The following is a 14,144-nucleotide window of genomic DNA, read 5'->3' as shown; positions in this document are numbered from 1 at the left end:
GCAGCCCACCAGGTAAAAAAATTAAGATTATTTTCTCTTAGTAGCATTGCAATGTACAGAAGTGTTCTAGTTATGACTTGTATGTAGTTGTGTGATCAATGTTTGGACTAGCAAACATTCGTAACATTTTAATGTTACTCTAACAAATGACTCGAAAAAAGATTTGTTCATCTCAATGAACAGGAGATGAACAAATGTTCTGAATCTCCCAAGGGGCATGAATTAAATGTACCTGAATGAAAGTGAAACTGCAGTTAAAGACAAAAAAAAAAAAATGAAATGTCCGAAATTGCATGAAACTCTGAAGGAAACATGATAAGCAATGACGTTAATCAAATTATTCGCTATAACATGTAAAACAGGATCATGGAAGAAACTTTCATCAACATCTTAATTAAATTATTGTCTTAATCAGATTAGGGCAAATAATTTACTGATGTCCATGTAAACACAGTCACTGAGTGTGTTTATATGGACATCAGTAATCAAATAATTTACTTCAATCTGTCACAACCACCAGCAAACCAGATCGATGGGAATTATTCAGTTTCACTCAGGACTGCAAATCTGTCATGTACCACACACTCACACCTGTTCTGGTTTTCTGCTAATTGTTAACACACACACAGCTAAAGCTGATAACATGGACTTTAAAAAAGAGCACAAACACACACACACACACACACACACACACACACACACACACACTAGTTGCTGAGTCTTGTTATAATGGATTGTGTACATTACAATGTGTTTCCCCTTGTCTTGCCGTGTTTGACACTTGCTTTGTCCTGTTTGTTTATGTTGATTGCTGTCTGTACAGACCATTTGCCTATTTGTTGACCACAACTCTGGATTCCCTGTATGCATCTGTTTGCACCTGTATGAGCATTGCTTGCCTGACTATTCTCATAATAAACCTGCATTTGGATCATCAACCCTGTTGTCAGCGTCCCTTACAATATACAATCTGAATAAGACAATCATGATTAAGGTGTTTATATGAGTTACTTTTAGATTGTTCCTTTCATGTTTCTGTTTAATATGTCTTATAGTACATAGATCGATTAACGTTATTACAGTACATCACCACACTATCCAATGTTTATTCAGGATTTCATGTAATTTGGGGTGTTTCATTTTGAATTTTTGGACCTCAACTGCAGATCAGCAGTTAGTTTTTATTCAGCAACATGTCCTTCATGTTCCCATGACAAACTCAGAGGATTGAGAGTCAAATAAGGACTGGTGGTAGAGACTTGTTTTAATAAAATTTGATACTGCACACGAAATTGAAAAAAATGTCTGCATTTTCCATACAGCATTTGTGTTGGGTGATGGACATTGTAATGAGATCGCTGTGTGTGTAACCTTGGAGATACGCGTGTCTGTGGTCATGGACTTGATAGGTGCAGATTTATACAATGTGAAACAGAGTGTGTGTATGGACTATTCTAATGCCGAGTTCAGACTGCATGATTTTCAAAGTAATTGTGTCACAGATGTTTTCACACTGCATGACAATCTGGGCTAGCACTTTGTCACTGCTTTGTTTTCACTGCAAGATGGATTGGAGACAGGGGCTTTCACATTGCATGACTTTACAATCGGAAGAATCGCTGACAACTTCGTCTAAACTACGTCTCACAACCAAAAACATGTAGTATATCTTTAGTTATTAGCTACATAACGAGAAAGAAGCCTTTAATGGGGTTGAAAATGTACATATTTGCTCACCTGGGTTTGAAGGGAATTAGCATTTCTCCTCAACTTTCTTTTTTGACCCGGTTGTGATATTGCTCATATGGCATGTCAAACAGACACAGGTGCTGCTGCCAAATTATCACTATTTTTCCTCTATTTATTGGGTCCAAATAAACTGAAAAGGAGCGCTTTTAACTTCTCCTCCAACCTCCCGCTGACCTGCAGGTACACACACACACTAGTCTAATAGATGCTACTCTTTTATTGGCTGTATGTGATCGCTGATGTTATTTTACGTCAAAACTCACTTAATCGCCGACAGCTCCAGATATTTAGGATGCCAAATATCTCACAGGCATCGCCGACTCATCTGCAATTCTCTCAGATCGTGTATTTGATTGTTCACATTGTGTAATTGTTACTCGCGTGAACGAGCACCGATTTGCCTGTGATTTCAGAATATTGTTGGCGATTTGTCAAAACTTGTCGGCGAGTCAGAATCAGAGCTAAAACCATGCAGTCTGAACTCGGCATAAGTGTATGATCATTGTTTGAAGGTGTGATGTCTAGAATTTGACAATATTTATCTTGTATGTACTATGTGACCTAATGAAGTCATTACAGGTCGAAACGAAGCTGTGTTTTAAGAACTAAAGTATCAATTCCAATTCTGTTAACTTTTTCTGTTGTGTTTGACTTGATCAAGCACCTCCACACTTATGTCTTTCTTTCTATGGACCATCCTGACATAAAACATGTCGAAATGGCCTACATGACAGTAGTAGTTTGATTAAGCTGTTTACATGTCTGAACTGCACTTCAATAATGTGACTAAAATAGAAATACTTTATTTGCGTTTACAACTATTATGACTTTAGTCAAATTAAGGTATTTTAAAAATCTGTCTACATGCTGAATTCTTGAGTATTGTCGTAATCGTATAAAAATCAGAGTATTGGTGTCCATGTAAACATACTGAATGGCACCTGAAGTTTTTACCGTGCTTTGCACCATCATTCAAGTATGTGAATATATCTTATAATTACAGATTTCTTTCATTACTTATTACTGCGGGATGCACTGTGTTATATAATAATAGTGTGTTGTCTTATAAGGTGCGTGTGTCATGGAGCCGCTACGAAAATAATGTAAAATTACTTTCACTTTTGAGTTCATTTGCAATGCATACACTGCATAAGCTAGTGGCGCCATCTAGCAGCCGTGTGTGGAGCTCTCCAGAGATTGATATATATTGTATGGATTTAATTGTAAAGTGTTGTGATGCAGATGTTGCGATGTTGTGAGCACTTGGTATGGTTCCACATAAAAGGAACAAATTATGTAGTTAAATTGCACTTTTCTCTTCTGGTCACTTTTAAAAACACTATAGGTAGGGCTTAAGGAAGTGTTTAGGTCAGTGGTTTGCTAGGTGATCTGAACAAAAAAGCTCTACCTTTGCATAAAAGTGTACAAGAAAGTCTTGTAATCTGAAACTCAACAAAAGCACCCTATTTCAGCCTATTAGTAGCCTACTAACAGTCTATTTCAGATTCACAAGAATCTAGAGAGCGCTCTCTAGTGGATTTGTCATCTAAAATGTGCAACGAAGCAATGTATTTTATGTTTTGCAAAATGTTGCCTGAGGCATGTATTTTCAATGAGCCTCGGTTGTAACTTTGTCTGCTCTTGACCTGTAATAACATTTGTGTTAATTATGTTTCTTCAAAATGCTTCATTATTGTTTTGCTATGGTCTACATCACATTTGAAGGATTACTAAATGAGAGACATGAGCACTACTAAGTGAAAAAACCCATGTTAGATAGAGGGTAAGCAAGTAAATGAAAAGCATATGGATGAAAATTACACTTTTGATTACAGTCTGTGCTTTTTTTCAACACAATTTTTTATTGCACTTTCTCACAACACGTCCCAAAACAATGACGTCCAGTCAGTAAGTAGACAGTATGTGGTCTTTTGTGGCTGTTTGAACACCATTCAACCATATGAACTTTTACACTATAAAAGCAATCCAGATAGACATGTTTTCAATTTTCTCTGGAAGTGGTCAAAAGTGGACAAGCTCAAAGCATTTCAAACTCTGCTCACATCTGTGTTTGGAGTCGTCCACTTGTAATTGGATCAATGAAATTACAATAGCATCTTTATAATAAGAATAATGCCATATTTATCACACTACCACATGTAGCCTTTTTATGAAAAAGTCCCTCTTTTATTCAAGTCGAAATAAAACAAATAAGACTTTCTCCAAAGGAAAAAAAAAAAATTTATCAGACATACTATGAAAATTTCCTTGCTCTGTTAAACATAATTCTGGAAATATTTCAAAAAGAAAAAAAAATCTAAGGGGGGCTAATAATTCTGACTTCAACTGCATAAATCATATTTTTGCAAGTAAAGTGAATACAAATTACAAACTAAAAGAAAAAATCCAACCTCAGAAAAACCATCAAAGCAGCAAAACGTCAATACAGAGACAATGTAGAGGGTCAATTTAACACCAATACCGCAAGGAGCATGTGGCAGGGACTTATTTAAATCTTTAAATGTAACAAACCCGACACTGTAAACATTGCGAGCTCAACTCATTCTCCGCCCAATTTGAAGCCTAGAACAGCGTATACACACCGCGCGCTCCCGTGGCCGAAACCGAAACCGCCAGCACACTCTCTGTTTCTGTAGTGGACGTAAGGAGATCTTTCCATCGCGTGAACATCCAGATAGCTACGGGCCCAAATGGCATCCCTGGACGTGTACTTAAAGCATGTCGAAATCAGCTAAAACCACATGCTTGAATGACTGGCGTCCAGTTGCTTTGACACCCATCTACAGCAAGTGCTGTAAGAATCTGATTAAAAAGCACATATGCTCTGTACTGCCCACTCACATTGACCCTCTGCAATTTGCATACAGGAATAACCGTTCCACTGATGATGCAATTGCTTTCACCTTGCACACTGCTCTGTCTCACCTGGAAAACAAAAACACATATGTGAGAATGCTGTTTGTGGACTACAGCTCAGCATTCAACACCATAGTGCCTACCAAGCTGGTGGTGAAGCTCCAGGATCTGGGTCTACACAGCTCTCTGTGCAACTGAATCCTGAACTTCATGTCGGGCAGACGCAAGGTGGTCAGAATGAACAACATTACATCATCCACACTGATCCTCAACACTGGTGCTCCACAGGGCTGTGTTCTCAGCCCACTCCTGTACTTCCTGTACACACATGACTGTACAGCCAAACATAGCTCCAACATCATCGTCAAAATTGCTGATGACACAATGGTGATGGGCCTAATCACCGATAATGATGAGACGGCCTACAGAGAGGAGGTGCACACTCTGACGCAGTGGAGTGAGGAAAACCCCCTCTCACTCAACATCACCAAAGCCAAGGAGCCTGTGGTGGATTTCAGTAGAGAGAAGAAAGAACACACCCTCATCACCATCAACAGGATGCCAGTAGAGAGAGTCAGCACTTTCAACTTTCAAGCATCGCTGAGGATTTGTCATGGACTAATGGCTAATGCTAAGGACGCTGTATATCCAGAGGGGCGCCAGAAATGAGCGCAGTTCAGTTGGTTTTGCAGTTCAGTTGGTGGATATTCCTGACATACATTCAGTTATAGACGGCAATAACTCAAAAACCTCTTGCCCTAAAAAGATATAAAGTGTGTTTCCTACAAAAAGACAAAGCTGGTTATGTTTCACAGCTGTCTTTTTCTTTTCTTTTGCTCGACATTACGAGCACTGCTCCGTTTAAGCCCTTGCAATATGTGTTTAGCCGGGAGAGCTCGCGCTCAGAAGAGCTCTCAGTAAGGGACCGTCAGAAAAGTGCTTCCTTTTTTCGTTTTTATTTTTTTATTTTTCTGCTCCGCTCAGCGCGAGCTCTCCCTGTTGCGAGGGCTTTAGTGTGTGTGACAGAGTGTGGTGCTGTGTGTCTGTGTGTTTATACATACAGCTTGTTATAGCCTCCCCCCTAAAATATAACACTGTAAATGGAAAGCATCCTCAAGGCACCGTGATGCACCGAGATATCGAATTGAACCGAATCGAAGGCATGATAATCTTAACCGAACCGAACCGTAAGACCGGTATAGGCTCACACCTGTAGTTTCTAAACAGCTCCCCGTTTACACCACACCACTGAAAACGCACATCATGTGACCACACACACACACACACTCTGGCATGCACTGCAGCATGGCTATATGAGAGCTGTGCTCGTCTGACTGTTCATCAAGGATCTACCGCTGGATACAGTCTCACTATATTTGTTAAGCGTGATATTTAATTTATCTTGTTGTCTATGTCTAACGACATATTCCCCGACTTTGGTCTTTTGAATCTATTACAAGTTCTCAAGTATTGTGTTTTGGCTAAGCATAAAGATTTGATTGACTGATTGTTTGCCTTTATTTCCTATAATGTATAAACCTATTGTACTCTATACTTTTATAATGGCCATTATTGATTATTAAAACTGATATTCAGCAAAAGAGAGGGTATGTTTCACATTTTCAATGAAAATGAAAGGAGGCTGTAATGTTATAATCTCCTTTTTTATATAAATATGCACACAGTGAAGATGACGCTCATATATGCAGCACGACACCTCAACAATTTTTGCTGTCTGTTAAGTTGTTAATATCAAAATGAAAATAGCAGTTCCTTATATATCATGTTTTCATTTTTATTGTTAAGATAGTGAAACAACGTACGTATCCAGGATGATGTGAATAGGGTTATAAAGTAAACTGCTTCCTTTGAAGATTTACCCGACATGTCCTCGGGAGTCTGTTTTCCATATTAAACTTACAAGGAACTTACAAGGAGAGGATGCAGGACTGAAATGTGTGTTGGCTACTTAATATTGAAGAAAAACCCAAATCAGAGAGGCGAATGTCTGCAGCCCCGCCTTCGTTTTCAGTTGTCATCCACACTGAGCAGCAATGTTTTAGAATGAAAACGGCCTCTCCAGCGTTTCCAAATAGCACCGTTTTCGGCGTTCGAAAACTCCAGCGTAGTGTGGACGGATGGTGTAACCGTAGCAAAACGTACACGTTTTAAAACAAAAACGCATTAGTGTTAATAGGGCCTTAGAGAAGATAGATTTCAGAGCAGAAGATGAGCAGAGTAGGAAAAGAGCAGAGCAGGAAAGGAGCAAAGCAAACTATTTTGTATCTTCCTTGACCATGTGACCAACTGCTGAGACATACAAACTGACCAATCAACATGTAAAGTCCACACACCAGGCCCTGATCTAATCCGTATCTGCCTTTGGAATCAGTATGGACCTTCTTGGTGAAAAAGACATGTTTTGCCATTTTAACAAATGCATAGGATCATTTTAATTCCTATTATGTTTTGGAATTTACATTCAAGCGTTGTTGAATTTTTGTGGAGTGGCGGGAATTTGAAGAATATCCTGACTGCTGAAAATATGAGCGAAATCTGCTGCAATTTCAAAAATGTGTGACCTTTGCTTGAATTTTGCGTTAAATTCAGTGATCATGGAATTGTGAAACACTTTACAGTAGGGTCTGAGGCAATGCAATAACACAATGCAGTATTTACAAACCACTCAGTGTGCTTAACGTGTTGTACAAAATTCAGTGTATTTCTCCGATGAGCCAGTGTTTAATAAGGATCTGCAAAAGGGCTTCAGTAAATGTGTGTTCTTCTCTCGAGTTTGAATGGATTTAAACACTCAAAGCTTTTATCCCCAATAGATAGTGTGATGAACATCAGATCTGAATAATCGGATTAATATAATCTTTGAATTTCATATGAGATTATGGAAAATGTGAGCAGTCCGTTGACACAGAGCACAGGCACGGGGCGTGATCGCTAACCGAGGCGTCGACTGGAAGAAGTGTTAAATGAGGCTCAGTGGTCTGGTCTCTTGGCTGGTGCCGCAGATGGTCGGAGGTCTGCGCCAGCGCTCCTAGAAGATGCCATACTGGTAATTAAAAGCGGAGCAGAAGGTACGAGCATGAAATGTGTGTGGTGTGTTGCGGTAAGACTATAAACACCAGAGCTTTCTAAACCACCATCAGTAGCAGACTGATGAGCTTCCTGTGTGTTCAGAGCTAAAAAAAAAGAGTTTAACAGATGACATACATGTTACTAAATTGTATTGAAAAGTATTTTGCTGGTATTTTGCTTTTTTTTTTAACATGAAATTAAAATGATTAAATAAATTGCTCTATACTATGGAATAAATTGTTCCAAAATACAGAATACTGCAAAAGAAATTAAAAATGTTACTTTTTTTTCTTGGTGATTGTAGTTTTTTTTTTTTTTTGATTGAATGATTGATTGATGGATTGAGTAAAAAAATAAATAATAATAATTAACAATATAACCCTATATATGAAAAGTTTTCCCAGAGATGGGTTGTGGCTGGAAGGGCATCCGCTGAGTAAAAATTTGCTGGATAAGTTGGCGGTTCATTCCCCTGTGGCGACCCCGGATTAATAAAGGGACTAAACCGAAAAGAAAATGAATGAATGAATGAATATAAATAGTTCAGATGCAAAACCCTCTAAATCCATCAGACCTTTTTTGTAAATGAGCATTTTCTATCAGGCTCCAGTAATTAGGTTCAGAAGTTTCATTTTATAGATAACGAAAAGGTTAATTCATTCATTCACTTTGTTTTTGGCTTAGTCCCTTTATTAATCTGGGATCACCACAGCGGAATGAACCAGCAACTTACCCAGCACACGTTTTACCCAGCGGATGCACTTCCGGCTGCAACCACCTCTGGGAAACATCCACACACACACTCATTCACTACGGACAATTTAGCTTAACCAGTTCACCTGAACCACATGTCTTTGGACTTGTGGGGTTATTCCACAGGTCCCAGAGGAAACCTACGCCAACACGGGGAGAATATGCAAACTCCACACAGAAACGCCAACTGACCCAGCCAAGGCTCGAACCAGCGCCCTTCTTGCTGTGAGGTGAGCATGCTACCCACTGCACCACCGTGCAGCCCCTAAATAAAAAAAAGATTATTAGATAGTAAATAAATAACTTTTTTTTCAAAGACACTTTAGTCAATTCTTTATTTTTTAACAAGGTAAATTTTCTTTTGCATCAAAACCAGCTAAATCCACTTGTGCTTTTTTTTGCAAAAACTAAATCCACCAAGACAGTGTAATTAGTTGAAAAATTACTAAAGATGCAATTAGAAATATTGTTTTTTTTTTTTTACCAAACATGAAACACATTACACAAACCACCTAAAATACATAAATCTGTCAAGTAAGTGGCGGTTCATTCCGCTGTGGTGACCCCTGATAAACCAGGGAAAAAGCAGAAGGAAAATGAATGAATGAAATCTGTCAAGTAAGTGCATTATTCAATAACATTAAAATTGACATTAATTAAATCTTAACAATCTGTTGTCATTTCTGATATTTGGGATTTAGATTTAATGCAAGTAGAGCTATGTAAACATTGGAACATTGTAAACTAAACTTAATGTAGTGTAAAAACATTGTAAAACATCAATTTCTGTGCATTGTTCATGAATATTAAAAGCTAATCAGAAGTATAGGTATCATGAACTATTATTAATAATGTAGAATTTTATACATTATATTTATCTTAAAAAATAGCTTACATGAGCAAATAAAAGACAAGGTAGGTCTCAGACACTTTTACAAGCTATCATTCACTTTATTCTCACCATTTTTAAGGTCTTGGTCTCTTTTTCATCCCTTATTTATCCTCATAGCATCCAAGTGGCATAAAAGAAAAGCATCTTAACTTCGTATTTTGTGAAATGAAGTTACTGTTTAATATAGCTATAGAAAATTGGACTCATTCAAGTACATCACTGCACAAAAAAATAACAATAATTAATTAATTAATAAAACATTTTTTTTTTATGAATGCATGCCATATTTCCGACTGAACAGTGTGTTTTCTTTTTCTTATAATTCACTCATAATGAGTTTTGAGGTACGGAACGATTTTATTTGCCATTCAGTCAGACAGGCTCATCCAATTCATTAAACTCGATCTTTTAAAATATAAATCAGTCTCCTCATAAAAGCCGGGGTTGTTGTTAGATCGAATATGGTTGATGCCGTAAGTTAAAGAGAATTATTTATATTATTTATAAAATTTCCCATTTATTGTATTTTATTACTATCATTGCTGGCCGCGTATCAGATAGACTTTACCAAAAGAAAACATATGATTAGATTCGCGCCTTCTGGTTAGTTGTCGGGACATAATCGTTTTGCTGTCAAAGGCAAGAGGCATTTATAGGCTTTTGCAAACAAGCTATTATTTCTGAATACACCGATGCTGGCATTTAGATGATTTGAAGAAAATGATTTGTTATTAGCTCGTTTTTGGCGGAAGTGGCGTTTAGCGGCTTTTGCATCTCAACTCATCATATATTTTTAATAATTGATTGTACAAAAAAGAAAACACATAATTAAAAAATATATATAACCCTATATAATTGTTTAAATTTTTTATGTCAACTTAGTTTAAAGTAACTAAATATTTTACAATTGTCATTTAATCTTTTTGGTTTGCAAGAACACTGAACAATTACTGACCTATTTCTCACTAAACATGCAGGCCTTCAAAATGTACTGAGGCTCACTTTCAAAATCTGCAGTGTTTTATACTCACACCTTCGATAGGTGGATGGTGGATGTCTCCTGAGAATTGTGGGTAGTGTGGTTCTTCATTAGAAATTTTAATCAGCACATAATTTTAAACAAATTGCAGTTGAATAACACTCATTCTTGACTTCAAATGTTGACCCCTGTACATATATATATATATATATATATATATATATATATATATATATATATATATATATATATATATATATATATATATATATATATATATGTATAAACGTGAAGTTTTATCAACTAATTTCAAGAGGAGCATGTGATATGATTGGTTATGGCTGGTCTCTCATCTACAATCATTGATAAACCAATCAGATCCAAATCAATAATAAATAGCTAATTTCCGCTTATTCAGTATTTTAAGACAACTTGGATGGATGGATGGATGGATGGATGGATGGATGGATGGATGGATGGATGGATGGATGGATGGATGGATGGATGGATGGATGGATGGATGGATAGACGGACAGACGGGCGGACGGACAGACAGACAGACAGACAGACAGAAAGACAGACTGACAGGTAGATAGATAGATAGATAGATAGATAGATAGATAGATAGATAGATAGATAGATAGATAGATAGATAGATAGATAGATAGATAAATAATAAAAAGTGAGATAACCACTAATACTTAAATCCTTGAGATTCTTCTTTTTCTTCCTCTTTTTTATATGTTGTTTTCTGTCTACACACGTACATATCCAGAGGCTACGGAAGATTTAAACTAACTTGGAAATGATCAACCTCAAGTGAGGGAAGAAGATGAAAGAAGGGAATGCTGGGAAATGTGTGCGGTGTGTGGGCTGAAATTGTCCCAGGATGTTCAACACCAAAACCATGAGAAACTGAAACTGGAAGACACTGACAACATCAGAGACACATCTGTCATAACAGAACATATGCAGTTCTCATTTTTAATCTTAAGGATAAAACTTTTGCATGTAACTCTTCTGCACCATTTACATTTTGTGGGTGATAAATTTGGTGAAAAATAAATCCTATAGACCTACATTTAATGGCAGACTAGAAACAGTTCTGGATTTAGGTCAATAAGACTATATCTAGTGTGGATTGGTTTAAAATCACACATTTCTCCTCTATGCTTTGGCCTTCTGTTCACATTAAAACAAGGTTTGTGGGTTAAACATTTCAAATAGTCGTTTTAAAATTTTACACTAGGTTTAGAAAGACTGGATTGACTTTATTTGTTGAATATTCATGAGGGGTAACAGCATGTTGCCACATAAACCCAACCAAACATAGAAATCTCTATCTCAAAATTTAATTTTCTCTGAAGATTTACTGTTACTTCAAAAGCTTTGCAGGAAAGCCTATGAACTCACTGTTGCTAAAAGTATAGTAGAGGTGTAAACTCAGCAATTTGAGGGGAAAAAAAAGTTAGAATCGTTGGATATAAACTCTGAAAAGCAAGAAATAAAGTTCTCAACTAAAAAAAAAAAAAAAAAAAACTCTCCACAAGAACAGTTTAGTCATAAACATTTTCCTTTCCAGCATGATGGAGCACAGTTTTGGGTTAATTATTTCAAAGCAACTAATCACTAAGTAATTACTAATTACATCATTAAAACTTGAGAATTACTTTTCTAATTGCTTCATCTAAAATGAAAATTTATTACTTGACTCAATACTATAAATCATCCACATAAATCTCAATACTTAAAGAATATAACTTAGATTCTTGGTTCTTTCAAACAGTATATTTTATTTATTTATTTTATATATATATATATATATATATATATATATATATATATATATATATATATATATATATATATATATATATATATTTAAATATAAAAAAATGCTTAAACACAAAAATTGTAAACAATATTTATTTTAAAACAAAACATTTTAAATTAATGACACTATATTTCATGCATACTATATATTGACATACATTTCTAAAACATTTATAATTTATTAAGCAATGTGCAGTTGTCAAACAAATAAAACATGTAGTTAAAAATGAAGTGAATACAACATATCTCAATATATATCAGCTATCTTGAATGAAATTAAACTTCTTTTTAGTTGAAATATATAGTTATTCTTCAAAAATAGATAATAGAAATATAAAATAGAAACAAATATAATTTTAACTGCTAATTTTATAAAAAAAAAAGTTTTTAAAGCAACCTACAACATACTACAAATGATAAGTAGTCCTTTACTTTTTTTAGCAGGGACAAGGTAATTTAATTACAAAACCGTTATTTTGTAACTAATTTAACCCATCACTGATGAAGCATAAAGAAAAGGGATAATAAGGAAACTTCAAAATATCAAAATGGGTGACACGGTGGCTCAGTAGTTATCACTGTCGCCTCACATCAAGAAAGTTGCTGGTTCAAGTCCCAGCTGGGCGAGTTGGCAGTTCTGTGTGGAGTTTGCATGTTCTCCCTGCATTGGCGTAGGTTTCCTCTGGGAGCTCTGATTTTCCTCGCAGCTCAAAGACATGTGGTATAGGTGAATAAAATAAAATAAATTGGCAAATTTATATCGACAGCAAGTACTGGGTTGTAGACAAAAAAAAAAAAAAAAATTCCACAAATTTACAAAATAAGAATATGGGCCAGATGCTAACTGAAAGCAGGCAAGTGTGAATTACAGAGGTCTTAAAGAAGAAGACATCATTCATTCATTTACTTGTCAGCTTAGTCCCTTTATAAATCCGGGGTCGCCACAGCGGAATGAACCGCCAACTTATCCAGCAAGTTTTTACGCAGCGGAGGCCCTTCCTCTATGCTTTTCCAGCCGCAACCCATCTCAGGAAAACATCCACACACACACACACACACACACACACACACACACACACACACACACACACACACACACACACACACACACACACACACACACACACACACACACACACACACACACACACACACACACACACACACACACACACACACACACACACACACACACACACACACACACACACACACACACACACACACACACACACACACACACACACACACACACACACACACACACACACACACACACACACACACACACACACACACACACACACACACACACACACACACACACACACACACACACACACACACACACACACACACACACACACACACACACACACACAATTTAGCCTACCCAATTTACCTGTACCATATCTTTGGACTGTGGGGGAAACCAGAGCACCCGGAGGAAACCCACGCAAAGGCAGGGAGAACATGCAAACTCCACACAGAAACGCCAACTGAGCTGAGGTTCGAACCAGCGACCCAGCGACCTTCTTGCTGTGAGGCGACAGCACTACTTACTGCGCCACTGCCTTGCCCAAAAGAAGAGTTAACATTGCAAATATTGACTCTTTGCATAAAGTTAATGGAACCATCAATATGTCAATAATGATTTTAAGACTGTGTTTATTCTTTAATTAATATAATGCATTATTTAACATATAATATCTCTATTTTCTATCTATCTATATGTATATGGGTGATGCAGAGGCGCAGTAGATAGTGCAGTCGCCTCACAACTAGAAGGTCGCTGGTTTAAACCTTGGCTGGGTCAGTTGGCGTTTCTGTGTGGAGTAAACGACTTTATTCATCTCTATTCGTTTGAAGATCCACAAATAAAACTGTATCAAATACAAAATAAATCTTTGCAAGTGTATGTAAAATAAAATGGCTGTGCAGTTTAAACATTGCATCCTATTATATTGTTAA

The sequence above is a fragment of the Danio rerio genome, chromosome 10 (genome assembly GCF_052040795.2).
Source record: "Danio rerio strain M-AB ecotype USA chromosome 10, GRCz13ab, whole genome shotgun sequence".
Lineage (NCBI taxonomy): Eukaryota > Metazoa > Chordata > Actinopteri > Cypriniformes > Danionidae > Danio > Danio rerio.
The sequence above is the reverse complement of the archived record's forward strand: the minus strand, read 5'-3'. Positions refer to the sequence as shown.